The sequence below is a fragment of the Macrobrachium rosenbergii genome, chromosome 20 (assembly GCF_040412425.1).
Source record: "Macrobrachium rosenbergii isolate ZJJX-2024 chromosome 20, ASM4041242v1, whole genome shotgun sequence".
Classification (NCBI taxonomy): Eukaryota; Metazoa; Arthropoda; class Malacostraca; order Decapoda; family Palaemonidae; genus Macrobrachium; species Macrobrachium rosenbergii.
This window is the reverse complement of record NC_089760.1, coordinates 28267501-28283721: the sequence shown is the minus strand read 5'-3', so window position 1 is coordinate 28283721 and position 16221 is coordinate 28267501. Positions and strand designations below refer to the sequence as shown.

Here is a 16221-nt window from a genome sequence, read left to right as displayed (position 1 = left end):
AATGGAAACTAAGAAAAATGCGATGTATTAAAAGCTACGAAGCCTCAAATCCACATGAGAATCATTAGAATTACTTAACAAATACATCAGCGACCACATTTTCTAGTAGCCTGATGTAATTTCCTAATAAATTTCACCTAAAGAACTTATTGCCATAAAGATGATCATTTAAATCACAATTACATTGCAGTGGTGAAAAAAATGACATAAAAACTATGCTATAAATTTTATTAAACGCACGTAATAAACTGGGTTTTAATTAATAAATCATTTTGTTAAACCATCAGAACGATGAAGGGTAGGTGATTTGCTGATAAAAGAAATGTTACAAGGAAACGGACACAATCGGCTGCTTCATTACTAATCCTTTTCACTATGTAGCTTGTGAAACCTATGATACAGAATAGATTCACTGAACTAGTTCATCACCTCGTAGTTATCTCACGAAAAGCCAGTGAGTGGCACTTTCATTGATACTTCTCCTTATGCACCTAATGGTTATCAGTTTTTTTTCTCTCGTCAATATTTTCCAAGTCCTTCAACCAGGCCCCCCAAAAAAGAGATCAGAATCTCTCCATGCATGGATTACACAATTTTATCAAAATATTATTTGTTCTCAGAACCATATTTTCATTCATATTCCAAAGCTCCATGAATTAGGTCATCACTCAGTTCAGTTAAAAAAACTGCTGATTTATCTATTCTAATCTGGGAATCAATAGCCCCCATTTCCAATAATCTCCATTATGCTTTTCCTTACCTTCCCGAGATCTCTCATTCGTAAAAGGGCGTCAAATCGATTCCACGAGAGAGAGAGAGAGAGAGAGAGAGAGAGAGAGAGAGAGAGAGAGAGAGAGAGAGAGAGAGAGAGAGAATCCATAAATCACGTCAATAACGATAAAAAGAAAATAACGACAGAGGCTGCTCAATCACAGTCACATGACGCAGATAAGCCAATTTTGTCAGCATGAAAAGAAAAGTATAGCAAAGATGTAAAATAAAATGCAGATACTACAAGCGAACAAAACAAAAGGCTTTTCACTGCAAAACAGGATCAAACAAAAGCTTCGAGGCTGCTAAAAAAGTCACAATGTTTTTGTTTTAGAAATAAAACTGTTGCTAACAAAGTGTAAACAAAAACCATTCTGGGGTAAAAAAGCTAAAAGAAAATACAACAGAGAGTGTTGTTTCGCCTCCAGAGTTTTAAATATCCTCATAGGAGACCAAGGGCTCAGAGAATAAGTATACCAAGGGCTCAGAGAATAAGTATCTTGAAATGGCATTATAACTATATATACTATAATCTCACATTAAGTGGAACTACAACGTTATTACTTCAGATAACGAATCTGTGCGTTAGCAGGGTATCTGAGGAACTGGTAAACGGGGCTTGAGAAACGTTAAAAAAGCATTGTTTAGAAGCTCACCTCCAGATGAACTTTGAAGGCTATTGAGGGGAAAAATGGCGATGAGTTGCTATTTCGCTCATTTATATCTACTTAGAGACTTCCCATACTTTGTCTCTAGGTAGGCATCTAAATCATGCTTTTTTTTACCGTTTCTCAAGTCCCATTTACCAGTTCCTCAGATACCCTGCTAACGCACAGACTAACATGGATGAAAACGCGACTCCTCCGGATAAAGCAAGGATAAATTCAGAAAATGATTATTTGTTGAACTCTTAAAATCTGGAAATTGATTTTTGCACCGCATGGCATGACGGATTTAAGATCTGTACCAGGATCTGTTCTTGCTCATATTCCAATTAATCTGAAAGGTTCAGAAGTGGAAAGTCTAAAAGACCATAATGCAGTAATGAGATTTCCAAAGCACCAATTTACTTCGGTATCACCTATTTCAGGCACCGCCCTTAACAGAGTTTTAAAACAATTTTTGCGCTCCAGCCAAAAAAACTAATTGGATAACTCCAAAATGTCATAGCAAGTAACATGATCTGAGTTAGTAATTTCCTGTCATTATCCTAACTTCTTCAAAATGCTGAGCTGATTTTGTTATTATTAAAAAATTCTCTTTTCATCATTATTATGAAAAAATAATAATTTCGTATTGTCCACAGGTTACAGGGATCAAGCACAAGAAATTTTACGACCGCCTAATAACGACAATAAGTAGATAGTTGTGGCCATAATTAGTACTTATTTTATATATATATATATATATATATATATATATATATATATATATATATATATAAAATATATAAGTATATATTACACACATATATATATATATATATATATATATATATATATATATATATATATATATATATATATATATATATATATATATATATATATATATAATATCAATAATTCTGACAAAAATTACGTTCTGCGCCCTTCAAAGGTGACCTCACCGAAAGGATTTCATAATTAATTTATACATTTTTCTTTCCATGTCTGTTTCCCTTTCGTTAAGCACGTATTCCACCTTTAGTTCCGTTCTTCAAAACGTTACCAAGTCAGAACACCCTCCCCCCACCCTCTCTCCCTCTTTCTCATTTTCCAGCTCCCCTTTTCAATCAGCATCTTTGCTTTCCCCTTCGTTGCTCATACAGCCTTTCAGCTTTCTCGCTCTCTTTGATGACGCCATAAAACACAGAACTCTCTCTCTCTCTCTCTCTCTCTCTCTCTCTCTCTCTCTCTCTAATAACCCCATTACTTTTTTTCCCTCTCTTCGGTAGTACTAGATAGATAACCATATCACTTTTCTTTCTCTTATGAGGCCACATACACCTAAACAATTCTCTCTCTCTCTCTCTCTCTCTCTCTCGACCAGAGTTAGGAACGGGAATTCATTCCGCCACCAAATGACAGCGAAAGCGTTAATGCCTCTAAATGCACTTCAACGCTACCTGAGCCGATACTCTGGCATTCGGGAAAAGGCGCGGGTCGACTTTAGACTGAAATGAAAATTCGAGAATCCTTTGATGTTCGTCGCGAAACAAATAAAGACAAGTAGAAAAAAATATATACCTTACTTTTTATAAATACCGGCGCTATCCAACAGTGTTTCACCTTTAACCTTATATAAACGGATTGCAATTAAAAGTATTTTAAATGTGTACCGAATACTCGAGCTATTATTCTGTAGGTTTTTTCAGGCTTTACTTTGACCTATTATCATTCACACAAAGCTCCCAGGACTGTGGCAAGTTTCTAAGCATAATTTTTTTTAATGAAACTGCAAGATTTGTGCTTACTTATCTACGTATGTTCAAGATATTCCAACACCCTTTACACTGACTTGACACGATATCTATCTCAAAACATACATTGAAAAATTCTTCTCTAAAACATATACGTACAACAGACATTTTATCGAATGAAGTGTTTCTAAACGGATCTGTTAAACTGAAGATCAAATGCAAAGTAAAGCCATAAATAACTTCTTCGTTTCCCTCGAGGATAAAAAGGGGAGAAGAACGCGTCGCATCTTTAACTAAAAGCGCCATATCTTAAATTGCAGCGCTGATTAACGTCAGAAAACAAGACGCCACCGTGGGCAATGGACCTGATCTACAACTGAAAGAATGTTAAGTGACACGAAAGAATACATCGTTCCATTACGTCAGGGTGACGGAAAAGATGATTACACCAATTTTGCAAAGAAATCTTTGAAAATTCCTCCTTACCTTAATTATCTTGGGATGATGTCCAGTGGAGGGAATAACGGAGTGATGTCAACCCTGTAAAATAAGAAGCAAAATATAATAATACCCTAAGCAACTACATCGAGACTTATCACAATAATACACATTTGTAATTGTAATAACGTAATTCAGATGGACATCACGACTCATTACAAGAGAAATTTTGCCCTTAATGTCGTAAATAAGAGATGGAAATAAGTAGTGTCTGGGTATCTGTAATGTATGTTTAGCCGCATGGGAGAAAATATGACAGATTGTGGTAGAATGAAAGAAAACGGGATGTCACAGAATATGTGAAACTAAAATGGTAGCCGGGTCCATTAATGAGATTATGAAGATGAGCGCTTACATAAACAAAGGCTGGAACAAACAAAGGCATTATTCAACTAGCTCTCGTTTACGGAAGTGAAGTAAGGATGCTGAAAGATTGAAAAATGGTTTGAAACTAACAAGACATACTGATTATGTAAGACATGTGAAGAAGGATTGAAGGAAAGATGAAAATGTAATAAAAAGTTTACAAAGACAAAGACGAAAAGATTGATTTTGAAGACTTTGTTCACGACTGAGAATTGAAGGTGATAATTTCGAGAAAAAAGTTTACATTTTGCGGTGCCGAGAGACGAAAACCTTGTAAAAGCTGGGCAGATGAAGTGAAAAGGTTATGTGAACAGAAAGGCCTTAATATGCAGGAAGCGAGAGCGTGTGCTCGACTTAAAATTCTTTACGAGCTTTCAGTGTAGGTATATGAAGTTCCTAATGCAAAGTATTTCTTTACATGAACTATTTGCGATGAATCGTAAGAAACGGTTATATATATATATATATATATATATATATATATATATATATATATATATATATATATATATATATATATATATATATATGCGTGTCTATATGTATAAGTATGTACATGTGTGTGTAGTGTATGTATATATATATATATATATATATATATATATATATATATATATATATATATATATATATATATATATATATATATATATATATATTAACTTTATCACATACACAATTGTTCTGTACATTAGTAGAATTACTAAAAGGACCTCATTCAAACTGGATGGTATCTAATGAGGTCCTTTTAGTAATAATATATATATATATATATATATATATATATATATATATATATATATATATATATATATATATATATATATATTCACTTCATGAATTGACACAAGAAATGTCTATTTACCATAGGTGTGTACACGCATAAGGATATATCCCAGAGAGAGAGAGAGAGAGAGAGAGAGAGAGAGAGAGAGAGAGAGAGAGAGAGAGAGAGAGAGAGGACTCTTTCAATAGGATCGTCTACAATAATCTGCGAACTGAAATTTTATGCCGTTAAAAAGAATGCTGCAACAAACGAATAAAAAAATACCAGGGGGAAAACCGCTCAAATGAATATATTTCATTTGCTTCAAAGGGAAAAAGAACTGGTCTTTCCCTGGAATCTTTTCTTTGTGTGTGTGTGTGTGTGTGTGTGTGTGTGTGTGTGTGTATCTCTATGTCTTTCTATCTCTCTGACGCAATCTCTCTCCATCTCTCTCCTGAAATGAAAATAAAGTTCATGGTTAAAACCCTCGGAGGATCAAGTAAAAAAAAAATTCTTTAACGTCAAAGGGAATACGGAGATTTTAATAAGAATACGGAGATTTTAATAACTTATTGCTTTCCAACAAGAGTCGTATGCATTCATATAAAAGATTTTCAAGAAATAAAATGGAAATGTGATCGGCCAGCAGGAAATAATGAAAAAGAATTTGTAGATAAGAAGGAATCGATACTGTACGATCAACAAAAATTTAATAACTGTTCTGATCCCATGAATCTCCCTCTTTATCTATTTATTCGTGAGTCTGTGTTATTCATTTTCTCTTTCTGCCTCTCTTTCCACCCGTTGCTCTCTCTTCCAGCCGAAAACGTACTACTTGCCTGTGCATCTCTTTCTGCCTTTATAAGTTCTTCGTTGGCAGAGTCGCTAGAGTTCTCGGCTGGCACTCTGCTAGGCCCGAGTTCGAGTCTCCGGCCGGCTAATGAAGAATTAGAGGAATTTATTTCTGGTGATAGAAATTCATTTCTCTCTATAATGTGGTTCGGATTCCACAATACACTGTAGGTCCCGTTGCTAGGTATCCAATTGGTTCTTAGCCACGTAAAATAAGTCTAATCCTTCGGGCCAGCTCAGTTTTCTGGTTAAAACTAAGGTATACTTAACTTTTTCTGCCTTTATATCTCTTCTTCTTCCATTAATAAAATTTCTAGCATACACACTAGGGAGGAATGAATAACTCATCTGTTCCTTCCTAACCACAACCAGAAAGGGCAACGTATGAAAAGAAAACCTCACAACTCAGAGCGAATTACTTTTATTGGTTAAAATGGATTCTATGAAAAACGTGTATATAAATCTTTCCTTCAGATTACTCAGGCTACTTTGTGACGTTAATAATAGTTTCAAATCATGCCTTTGTTTTTTATACTTTTTACAAGTTAAGCTTGGATTTCCGTATGGTAATAAGTGTTTTTCTAATCACAGGAAGATTTAATTAAGCATCAGCTTATATGGATTTTTCAGATCATTCAACAAGCTATCGAGTCCATATGATTTTTTTTTCAATATCCCACGGAGCTTCACGGAGTTAATTCGAAGCCTTTATTTTGTAGCACTCAATTACGTGACTTTTTTCATCCTCATTTCATTTTTATCATTGCACGATACACCATAAGTGTTTCACGGTTCTAATATGACCTCTTTTTGAAAGTCATTCTCCTCTCTCTCTCTCTTTGTTCCATTTCCTTGCGGAATTGTTATTTTCTCCTTATCATCGAGTATTCACTAAAATTCAGCACCTTCACTATGAATTACCTAACATGGTTTAAATTTTTTTCCAGCGTCGTTCTATTTGATAAAAACGCAAAAAAAAAAAATCTGATGTGTATAGTATTATTCATTACGCGCATTGTTCTAAAATTCTTTAAGTATCATTTTCTTTTACCTTTATTCTTATTTCTACGAGATAAGGTAATTTTATACTAATCAGTAAATTATTTACCAATGAAAACTACGTAGAGATGCAAGCATATCTTAAAGCAAAAGACGATAAAACATGAAGTAAAAATATTCATGATCAGAATGTTTCAGAGATCAGTAAGTTGAGTGTCATTAAGAAAAGACAAGTAAAAAATGCGCCGAAGTTTCTTAAGCGCAATCGGGTTTTCTGTACAGCGTATAATGCTGTATGAAATACTCATCCACGGCCCATAAAACTCTCAGCCGCAGCCCATGAAACTTTCAGACACGGCCTGGCGGTGGCATGTGTTGATGGCACCTATAGCGGTGCCAGACGCACGTTCATGGCTAACTTTAACCTTAAATAAAATAAAAACTACTGAGGCTAGAGGGCTGCAACTTGGTATGTCTGATGATTGAAGGGTGAATGATCAACATGCCAATTTTCAGCCCTCTAGTCTCAGTAGTTCTTAAAGATCTGAGAGCGGACAGAAAAAGTGCGGAAGGACAAGCAAACAGCATTCTAAATAGTTTTCTTTTACAGAAAACTAAAAACGGTATCAACGTAAATTTGTCAAAGCAACTCACATGAACCATCTCTCTCTCTCTCTCTCTCTCTCTCTCTCTCTCTCTCTCTCTCTCTCTCTCTCTTAGTCTGCCTGTTAATTTCTGGTTATCTGACCCTCCGCAGCAATGTATGTCTGTCTACCATGCTCTTCACTTAAATTCAGCGCTCACATGGCAAGGAAGAACAAACAGCTAATTTGTTCCACTTCTTCCGTAGCCAAATTCGTACAACTCCCAGTAAATCCCTGTTTCCTATTGGAATGGCTTCATGGGACTAATTTCACTCATATTTTTACAAAACTTGCTTGCGTGGCTTTGTAAACTTTTCCCTACCAACATAACACTTCCACAGAATTAATCTGAACGGTTTTAAAGCACTCGATTCCGTGGTTTTGTTTTTTTGTGTTTTTTTTTTCTCATTGCACAACCTGGACTGTGGAGTCGCAACGGTAAAACATTTTTATTAGTATTTTCCTCTGGAGACAATTTCATGGAACCCGTTCAAATCTTTTTTAAGGAACTAATGTTGTAAACAGGAACCGACCTGGTGACTTTTCTGCTGTCAAATTTAGTCAAGGGACTATTCTAAATTTATCCCTCACGCTATTTACTTTGTCAAATCTGTCAACGCAAAAGCTGAAGCATGAAGTTCATTAGACGTATGATGCACAGCTCCCTTCTTTTAATTTCCTCCTTGTAGCCATTCGTTTATTCTTTCCCTTTTATATCGAGGTCACTACCTATTTATTTCTATCAATAAACCACCTTATTCATTATCTATATTACCTAACGCAACATGAGTTTTCATTCAATTTGGCTGTGTTTTCACGAAAATACCCCATTAGGAAGGATATATGTTAGTATATATTTATATGGCCCACAGTATGTATGTATTTATGTAAGTCTGTATGTATGTATGTATTTATGTATACAAAGTCACAATTGTTCGTTTTCTTATTCAACGGTACGAGTTTCCAATCATAAATTTTGCCCCTATCAAGAGCGATCAAAAATCACTCCAGGAACACCATTATTAGCGAACATCGACGCCAACACCTTACGGCAAGCACCGTTATCCTAGATCAACGAGAAAACGTCTTTGTAATTGTTGGAAGCAATTAACTTCGACGGTAAACAACCCTCCTATTAATATCCGTGTCATCGACCCATAAGCGAAGCGGTCATTAGGAGATCCCGGTGGCTCTGTCGTTGGATGATGAACTTCCAAAATTAGCTCACTTTGGAGTTGAACCCAAGGACTTAAGATGTCATCTTAAGAAGATAAAATACGTTTCAAAACTTGGTAACATGATGTAGTTTCATGAGATATACAAAATGAAGTTTTACGTGTAACATAAAAAAAATCATAAATTATATGATACTTTTTCGATGCAGAATCTCGTATTTCATACCATCTAAATTTTCCAGAACCTCTAGACTGAAAAACTTTCATTGGAAATCGTCTCGACTGCCATCGCGTCAAATCGCACTGAATAAATTTCAATATGAAACTTATCTTTCCCCAACTGATCATTGCAAATTATATATTTCTTAATTTTAGCAATTAATAAATTAAATCTATAATTGCACACGGTTACGAACAAGAAAAAAAATTCATTCAGAAAAAAAGCTTACTAAGAACAAGGTTCGGCTCCATACCATCAATTTCCATAATTCAACAGGGGATATATCCATATCGAAAGCATGGACCAACGGACGAAAGAAACTAAAAAGGAATAAAAGACAATAGAGTCGAATGAACCTCATTCAAGCAATTCAACTTTCACTCATTTCCACTGATGAACGTTCACTCTGGAATATCAGAAATTCAATCCGGGATCATACTCGAAGCTCCAGGGTTTGTTCGCTCAAGGCCGAAATGAGAAATGAAAAGGATAATGTTATCAACTGAATATTAATATTGATCTAAAGCGTCCACAATGAAGATAGACAGCGCAAAATGAATGGAATGACGCTTTATAATGGGCACTTGCCGGTACCATGATGCATAACGATAGAATTTGGAATAACGCACGGGAAATTACTACTGTCATTTTCATAATTCATTAATCATATACATTCGTGTAGATATACTACATACATACATACATACATACAAATATAATATATATATATATATATATATATATATATATATATATATATATATATATATATTATATTTATATATAAATATATTTATATATACATTTATACTTATGTATGTATGTATGTGCATATATATATATATATATATATATATATATATATATATATATATATATATATATATGCTCCCAAGCATGGGGTTACTCCAATGAAAAACCAACATAACGATCGTTGCCCTATTCATACTTAAACTACTTACTTACAGACGAACACAGCGCAGTAAAATGTCTCCAACATAAGCTCAGCAGCAGAAAATTGAACTCTCCCTTGCATGCACTGCGCCATTCACCAAAGTCTTTTTGGCATATGGAGACCCTTCCTTTCACATACCTCTTTCACTTAGTCCAACTATTTTAGGTATCCATTTCCTCCTTCTTTCCGAACAAGTATATGCTCTTTTTACTAGCCTATTATCGTCCATTCTTTCCATATGACCGACATATCTCAAAATACCCTAATTGATCTTTTCACCTACGCTAATCACTTTAACAGTTACATGCACCGGTATATCCATATTTCTAGCCTGTCGTTAATACTATACAAAGATCATTGCAACAGCTTCAACCTTTTTCCTTCACTCGCATAAAACATATACGTATACTCATATGTATATATACGATATATATATCTATACATATATACATATACATATATATATATATATATATATATATATATATATATATATATATAATCACAGACTTTCATGCAAAAACCCATTTTCATGACTTAAATCACAGACTTTCATGCAAAAACCCATTTCATAGCCACTCCTCCAATTGACGAGTCTTTCTGTTTCACAAAGAATGGTAAAATTTCTGAGGAGCATTCATAACTCATACATACTTTGTTCTTTTCCACTATTGCTGTTTGCTTTGCATATTCATTCACTGTTCCTTATTTCGCTGTGGAATTATACTTTTATTCTGTATTTAAGTTTCTGCTATTCTAGCTCCTAAATGAGAATTTCGGTTCTTGTGCCATATTTTCAGTGACAACCTTACGATATGCGCGTATGCAAAGATTTTCTTTTATACGTATATTTGTATCCACGCGCACGCCCAATCGTCATAGCCACTTCTGATATTTACTGAGTTCAACAATAATTAAACTGTTTAATACAATATTTCAGAGGCCTTTAAAACATCTATTTTCTTCTTCGCTTCTGACATATAAGTTTATATATTCATACCGGTCCCGGGACCGGACAAAAGAAGAATATTAAATGCCGAGTTAACGAAGCCGGCAGCAGGTCGCAATCAGGCCAAAATGACAACACATGCAAAGATATTTCACATTTTCCGTTGCATAATATTCCACAAAATTCAAATTTTTCCTTTTGATAATGTTAGCATGGATTACAGTGCATAGTTTTTTCCTTTCAGTACTTTGGGATATTAATGTCTACTAAATAATCTCACATTTTAAAACTGTACCCGTGCGCAAGTGGAAACTTTAACAGAAGCGAAACAAAAATATAACTTAACTTTTCTACTCGACAATCTAAATATTCTTGGACTCAATAAGTTCTCAACATTGTTTCCTAAAAATTCTCTTTAATTTTTCTACTGTTTACTAAAATAGGTAATTTTCTATTGTGTCTCATAATTTAAAAAAGATTTTTAACTGTTCTTACAAAAACCATACACTTTATTCTTTTTCATTCCTCATACTGAATTTCTGTTCGTGCTACTTTCAAACCTGAAATTATTATTTTTTTTTTACTCTACTTACAAAGTCATTAAAAGTTTCACAGAAAAAAAAAAAAGTTTTTCCAATTAAACTTTGATTCAAATTTTAACATTTCAAAGTCACTATTAGTTGGCATCTATGGCAAACATTATCCCTGTGATAAAAAAATTAAAACTAGATAGGAACAATATGAGGTCAACGTATAATAACATTCGGCATAAACACCCAAGCAGGTAAAACAAAACTGCCTTTTGTTATGATCGGATGGAAGGAATCCCAATAATGGAGGAAAACCCATAATCGTGGTGTGGAAACTTCTAAAAACGGCGAAACAAATCAGAAAGCGGGTCAGCTAAATTAAGTGTCTCCCTTAAAGAGACATGTTATAAATAGATAGAGAGGCGAAGAGCTTATCCTTGTCTGCCTTGTAAAACGTTAAAATAATGGCTATTTCCATAAGGATGGGTAGCTGTAGCTATGGACAATTCTATCATCACAACCACGGACCGCGACTAACTTCAGGAATACAGCATAGTTACTTCAAAGATTATGTGAGGCTATGGAAACGTTTCCGTTAGTGATAACTAATTTGCTTAGGCTTCAAAATCAGAGAAATGGTGAGCGCAATGTCAAACTGAGAATCCTCCTATAGCGTTCGCCTACGTCAACTAAACTCAGCGTGGGATGATCCATCCCGCGCTGGAATCATTTTCCTCGAATTTATGTCCCCTTCCAGTATATCTAATCTATAAATATGCTTGCTAATGTAAAGGAAGGATTATGACGATATTCTGGAAATCACACAATGCTATAATTTTGCGTCATATAACAGGATGACGTCAACTTAAATATAATTTTCTGTTGGCATTAAGACAAACAGCAAAAGCTATTTATGACTGCTCATGCCTTGCAATATAGCATCTAAAGATATTATCACATTGATCTATGTGAGAGTGATATTTTCTAATGATAATTTAAGAAATAATTCTTTTAAAAAAATCGATGGTTCAATCATGGAAACAACATAATAAAACCAATTTTCAAAGGTGATAATTCATATTTTCAAAAATACCCTAATCAAAAATTTCTAGCCCTTTAGATCCAGTTAGTGATTCGTTGATGCGTAAAGCCACAAGAAAGGATCAAAGACTCGAGAAGAGAGAAGCAAAAATTCGAAAGGCAAGGGTTTCGTGACGTGGACGGTATCGATAATGACACCGAGCTCAGTGTAAACGGGGCTTCCAAACGCCCCACTCCTCTCTTAACGTCTCTTTATCTATCCGTCTATGACGCTTTCCATCAGGCATTATGAGCGTCCAATTTCTGGAATCCGTTTCCCTAAAATTTCCACTCTCCTCTTTCCCTATCCCAGTTATTTATCCAGAAACTTACTCTTATACAGCCTTATTCAATTACCTTTTCAATCTAAACTTTGTACAGAGCTTTTAAATTTCCCCTCCAGTTATGTCCCTTCCAGTTCTTTCTCTCTACAGCTACCGGTTTTAATAGGCTACAAGACCCAAGTACAAAAGTATAGTAGCCCTCTCCTCTCTCTCTGATACAGACTACAAATGCATGACTATAGGACTATATATGAAAGTTTCTCTCTCTCTCTCTCTCTCTCTCTCTCTCTCTCTCTCTCTCTCTCTCTCTCAGATGCAGATTACACTGCAAGGCTATATGACTAAATATAAAAGCATACCTGTCTCTCTCTGATACTGATAACAAATGCATGGCTGTAAGACTAGGTATGAAAGCATTAATCAATCTCTCTCTCTCTCTCTCTCTCTCTCTCTCTCTGATAGAGATTACAACTGCAGCTGAATGTGCAGAAGTGTTACAAACGCCTGTTTCCACGGATCGAGTCCAGCTTGAAAGATCACAGACGCATTTCAGGAAGGAAACATCCTAAACTATCTTTCCTTAACGTAACCTAGATCAAGGAAAGAGTAAAAAAGATTAGAAAAATAGGAAAAACTTCTAAATATATCAAGAAGTTGAATCTTGAATATACCTGAAGAAAGGTAAGTGATTCCGCCTATAATAAATAATAATGCTCGCGATAACAATGAAATGATGCTGCCCAAATTCAGCAAACTTTAACAAATGATAAAACTGCCTTTTTTAAGTTCATGACTACACTTCAAAAGAGGATCAACTGGATACTTTACTGCGCTGAGACGATACTCGATATCATCACGTAAGATGAGAAAAGACGTAAGACGATTACTGAAGGACAGAGAGAAGAAATATTTAATTCAAGAGGTGTCTGAGAAGATCAAGTGTAAACGTTGCAGTTAAAAGGAAGGAGCGAAGTAAATAGAAACATAAGAAAGTATCTCTACAGGACTGGCATTCAACTTGCATCCTTTATACGCACGGAACACTAAACTTGAGATAAGCAGATGCTGGAGATTATGTGTGAGCCACTTCACTACTGAAACAAGGTTAAAACAAATAGTAGTAATGTAACACGTAATATTTAGAACAGAAAGTTACGTCAAAATTAATATATTGCTAAACTCCAGGATTCATATAAATGTATGTATGTACAGTATGTATTTGTGCGCATTCAAGCGAGCCTAGGCAATCCGACATGTATACTCGTGAATATTGTCAAAAATGCATTCTATAATTAATTGCTTTTATTACCTTATGTTACAAAATGGAATCAATATACTTTGAGTTATAAGTTCAAGAAACATTTCCTTGGTACAAAGACCATTACATTTCTCAGCGCTTCAGCACCAACTGAGAATATTTTTCACGAGAATACAACATGCAGCAATTTCAAAGAAGAAAGATTTTCAAGGAAAACATTTTTTTGCAGTGCCGAAAATGAAGATCATAACGCTCCCAAGTATAAAAAAGAAAGCTGGTCCTTTCAAAGAGCGATATTTCATTTTCCTACCAAGTCACACCAAAGATATCCTGCGAGAAACTGAATTGAACAAAAAGACAAAACGCATCCCGCTAGGGGAAAGAGGAGAGGAGTATACAGCTAATTGAAGTTAGTATGGCTGGAAGGGAAACCTATTACCTAAAGCGGGGATTGAGTCTGGCACCTAGGGAATTCATTCGATCTTGAGAAGAGGCATCGAGGCAACAGCGTTTGTGTGAAGTGTGATGATATTATCAGACACTGTTATTACCTCCACCAAAGCTTGCCAGCTCTCCTTCGAAGTTTGTTTGTTACATTGTCTTGCCTAAAGAATATTTTATGTCAGTCGGTCTGTACAATACAAAGATGAGGCAAATATCACAATACGAAATTGACGTAATGTGGGAAAAATTAGTAACTGCAAAAGATGGTACATGCACCTTTTCTCTCTTCACAAATTCACGTAAATATTTTTGCACGTCCCTATCAGTAACAAATTACATCTAATCTCTCAGCAAATATTAGCAGTTTCCCAAACACTAAATGAGGTTGATTTAGGTCCCTTGTCAAATGATAGGCTCTCACCTCTTTCACCATGAAATTAGGCTAATCACATTAAATTACAAATTATGAAGACAGCTATTCCGAGTTCACCGGGTTCATAGATCTTAGTTTTTATGGCTAAGATCAAGAATTCATTTTTGAGTTTACAATATTTACATTTACTTAGTTTCACAGTTTTTGAACCAAGGTAACTGACTAGTTTATATTGGACCATGCATTTATGCTCACTGTAACCACTGTGATTAAATGCCAAACAAAAAATTAAGGACTAAAGATTTATGAGGTTTATTCAATATAAAGCAACAAGATACTGTACGATAAACATATACACAATTATTTTTTGTGTTAGATGTGAAACCTTAAACAAAATCAGAGCAAGACGATATGAACTTATACAAAAATGAATTAATCAGTGCGGCTAATGATAGACGAAGCTGGTCTTGCCCACAAGGGTCATTACTATTTAAATAGAAATATACTTTTTGATTTGTTCATTTAATTCTAATTTGTGAATTTCCTTCAAATACACTAACGACAACAAGACTTCATTTGTGACGAATGAAGTAAACGTGACAGAGAATATTGCAGATATGAGTACAGGTTCTAACAATCTGCCCTTAACAAAGCAATAAAGATAACAACTTCCTGATGACTTGCGCAAACAAAATAAATAGTCTTATGCGGCTTTACCAAAACATAAAAGTAAAAGATTACATAGGAGATTAAAACAGGGTCGTAATCACGGAAGATTTAATGTCCATTCCGAAAGCAATTACGTTCCTGACAATGAAATGTTCTGGGACAAAAATGCAAAATGAAATAGCAGGCAAGTGAATATTTCTTCTCCGTTCAAAGACTAATGAATGTGACCCTAAAATTCCATAATTCACCATCAGATTTTTCAAGCTTTATCAGATGGCCTGTTTCGGAGCAGACAGCAAACGTTGCACATACATACATACATAGAAATGTGTGTATGTGTGCATGTAGGAAAATCGTAATCAATATGATGGATACCATGAAGGGAGAATACAGAAACCAAGTGTTTACTTTGCACAAAGTTACTTGTGTATACCAAATTAACCTAAAAAAAATACAGATTCACAAATATTTACTGTTACAAATTCGGAGAAAAAAATAGGGAAATAAATAAGTATATCCCAAACAGCACCAATACGAAAGAAACATTTAAGAATTACTGTTAAGAAAAACTTATTGCAAAATAAGTTCTCCGTTGTATGTGTGTGTTTTAATATATAAAAAATAATCTAAAAATTCAACTGGCTTGCGTTGACATTCATTTCTTGAAGAGAAACTCCCTTTCTAACCGGTACGGAGGCTCTGTCTTTCGTTGAGAAACGAATTCAAAATGCTGAGAATTTCCATCTGAGTAACTGAACGTCAATCGTTACAGATGGGACACTGCCTTTTAAAATACTTCTTGTATATTTCACTATTTTGATATATTTTAAAATGACTTGGGGCGGTAAATCATCTCGCTACCTGATGAATGACTCGAAATTAAACGCACTCACTCCAGTAAATTTTACAAATTTATATGACCAAAGGAAAACATTACTTAGGAATAAATAATCTTTTTATCACGCGCTTCCGGGAGGTAGTTCTCTA

The 16221-nt window shown here is 34.7% G+C and overlaps 1 protein-coding gene across 8 annotated transcripts in view; it reads right to left on the bottom strand.

The window, feature by feature from the left end:
• LOC136849181 (uncharacterized) overlaps window positions 1–16221 on the bottom strand; it is a 1024479-nt gene that overhangs the window by 577250 nt on the left and 431008 nt on the right. For all 8 annotated transcript variants that reach the window (XM_067122296.1, XM_067122298.1, XM_067122295.1 and 5 more), the window contains one exon: window positions 3659–3712. The gene's annotated coding sequence lies outside the window, so the exon portion shown is untranslated. The remainder of the gene's footprint in view (window positions 1–3658; window positions 3713–16221) is intronic.